General features: G+C 47.6%; 1 pseudogene; it reads right to left on the bottom strand.

Moving 5' to 3' along the window:
* Positions 1-789: 789 nt before the first annotated feature.
* Positions 790-1,198, bottom strand: LOC105979321 (annotated as a pseudogene).
* Positions 1,199-3,237: the final 2,039 nt, after the last annotated feature.

Here is a 3,237-nt window from a genome sequence, read left to right on the forward strand (position 1 = left end):
TGCCGTCTGTTTTGCTTGCTCTAAAGGCACTTGCCTGGTTTCAAAGGTAACTGACTGTTTCCCCATTGCACCCATTCCTTGGCCCCCTCCTGGCCACCTTGCGGCATCTTTCTGGGGTTGTTTGCCCAGAACAATGCCACTAGCTGTGCTTTCTTGGTGGCTGCCTTCCTGGGTTTTCTCCTCGGGGCTGGTTGATACCCTCCCAAAGTGACCACACCACTCTATGGGGTCTGGCAGGTCACTGACCTACCTTCCTGCTGGCTTTCTCCCCCTGCTTCTCCTTCCAGTTGGCATCCAGTCTGATTCTGTTTGGTTCTCTGGGAGCCAAAGCCATTGTCTATTTGCCGACTTACTAGAATCTTTGATGTCCATCAGGGGATTGCTAGAGTGCCCTGGTCTAAGTGCCTGAAGTCCAAGAACAATCTTTTCTGCTGAGTATCTGCAACCTGGAAGCTGTCAATTCCTTGAAGATCACCCGCATTCCCATCCTGGGAGGCAATCATTATCCTGGCTTTAGTGGGAATTACTTTCTTATTGTTCTTTACTTTCAATATTATAAATAAATTACATGCTCAGGACAAAAATCATCAACCAAGACAATTTCATCATTTTAGTGTCCAAAATGTCTCCCATCACCTGCCTACCTTCCAGAGGTAGCCATTGCTAACCATGTTTTTTTTTTTTTAATTAGAGAAACTTCATGTTTAATGGTAAAGCTTAGCACCCTCCAGCACAGGGCATGGCCCGGAGTTGAAGCAGCAGGGACAGGTCGGTGAACCCCATGCAGCCTCACATGACAAAGAGGATAAGGAAGGCAACCAGCCAACAGAAGAGCCCCAGATCCTCACACAGGGCAAAGCCAGGATGGCATAGGAGAAGAGTTGCTGCTTGAGAGATGGGTTCCTGGCATAGCCGATGATCAAGCTGCCAAACACTGTCCAGATGCCAGCCCCTGAATGGGCCACACCGACTGTGGCTGCCACACCACCAATACACTTGGCTGCTGTGTCAATATCCTGGGAGACCACGCTGGTCTGGAACTCCCGCCTGGGCACCTGGAGCAGGAGCTGCTGCAGGAAGGCTGTTTAGATGGGATCTCCAGTCTACTCAGGAATGAGGCAGCCACAGGCCTGACGAGACCCCTGGCACACCAGCGGACCAGCGCTGGAGGAACGAGGAGTGCCCCGGTGGTCTGCATGTTTTCTTATTTCTTTATTTTTAAAAATCATTTTATTGGGGGCTCGTACAATTCTTATCACAATCCATCCATCCATCCATTGTGTCAAGCACTTTTGTACATTGGTTTCCCTCATCATTCTCAAAACATTTACTTTCTACTTGAGCCCTTGGTATCAGCTCCTCATTTTTTCCCCTCCTTCCCTGATTCTCCTCCCCCATGAACCTTTGATAATTTATGAATTATTATTTTGTCATATCTTACACTGTCTGACGTCGCCCTTCACCCACTTCCCTGCTGTCCGTCCCCCAGGGAGGAGGTTATATGTGTAGATCCTTGTAATCTGTTCCCTCTTTCTCCCTTACCTTCCCTCCACCCTTCCGGTATCGCCACTCTCACCACTGGTCCTGAGGGGATCATCTGTCCTGGATTCCCTGTGTTTCCAGTTCCCATCTATATCAGTGTACATTTTCCGGAATCTGTGTGTTTTCAATCTGCGCTCCAAATGTCCTGCTGCCCCTGCTTGGCCCACAGCAGGCCTAGCTCAAAGTCACTGACTCACCTCTCAGCTTTAGCACTGGGTCTAACTGTCTGGTTTACAAGTAGATGTTCATTTAGATCAGTCAATCACTTGCATGTTCTGCAGCAAAGGCATGTGTACTTCAGCACAGTCTAGTTCAGTAGGCACGAGCCACACGGGGCAGTTGAGAATTTGCAATGTAGATGTCATGACCGACGAACTGAAATTTAGTACGCTTTTTAATGACCATATAAGTAGGTACACGGGACCACTGACTAGCCTATTGAACAATACAGTTCTACATATTTGAAAACACTCAGTTACACACTAGGACACTGGCTCCCACAACGTCTTACACAGGAGCTAGTGAAGTCAAAGTAAGAGGAAGGACAAGCATCAGGTGACCCTGCTGGCAGTTGCTGAAATCGCTTCTTGCCTTCATCTTCACCGCTCTTTCCACACTGCCCTTGTAGACAGAATCACTCACACGGCCAAGGCCAGCAGGGCTGCGGTAGTGTTCAGCATTCATCTCAGCCAATAGTTCCAGCGGCAACCTGCGCAGCCTCTCAGGGTTCTGTGTGGTTTAGTTTAATAGGGGTGGGGCAAGAGTGCTCCCCCATTGACCTTTCTTCTCTGGGTCAGATTTTCCACACAGCTATTTTTGAAAGTTGATTTTTGGAGGCCGAAGTGTTATCATCAAAGGGAGCTTACTTTAAAAATATCTTTATTACTTTCTTCTTTTGAGACAGAAAGAGAAAGGAAGAGGGAGAGTTCCTGTCTGAGTTAAATAAAATAACTCAATATAAGAAAAGCCAACTGATTGAAGTCAATTTCAATTCATGGTGACCCCGCGTGGGCTGGAGTAGAACTGGACTCCACAGTTTCCAAATGGCGGATTTTTGGGAAGAATCTCACTGGGCCTGAGGAGTCTCCCTTGGGCAGATGTGGACTTCCAACCTTTCTCCTAGAGTTGGGCGTGCTTACCATTCTGACCCCACGGGACTCAGACTACAACCGTACACTTTAAAACCGTAGCCCATGACTTTCCAGTTCTTTGCCATCAACGGCCGTCGAACCAGGAGTCACCAGGTGCAAGTCCTGGTGCGAACTGTTTAGACAGCATGCATGTGTGTTCTGCGTAATAACTCAGCAGATGTAGATTCAGGAACTGGTTCGGGGAGTTCCCCAAGTATCCTCTAAAATTAATTAAGGTGAAGGTACTTAATATTTCCAAATTCCTCTCCTGGGTGTAGTCTCCATTGCCTTTATCCAACAATTGAAATGACTTATCTTCCCAGTGGACAAGAAGGCAGAGGAGGTAACCTCAGTAAGCCAGACACTAACTGGCTCAGAGATGGTGCTGAAATCTGTGTACTGTTTCCTGAACGAAACAAGAGAGGAAGAAGTAAGGAGGGGGAAGGAAAAGGAAGAGTGGAGGGAAAGAAAGAAGGGCTTAAAAGAGAAGGCAGGAGGTGAGGGAGGAAACAAGAGCTCTGGTGTCAATTAAATAACTTCCACACCTTATCTTATGGGAGAAAGA

The sequence above is a fragment of the Echinops telfairi genome, unplaced genomic scaffold (genome assembly GCF_000313985.2).
Source record: "Echinops telfairi isolate 266 unplaced genomic scaffold, ASM31398v2 ScPeMD7_1;HRSCAF=3_0, whole genome shotgun sequence".
In the NCBI taxonomy this organism is placed as follows: Eukaryota; Metazoa; Chordata; class Mammalia; order Afrosoricida; family Tenrecidae; genus Echinops; species Echinops telfairi.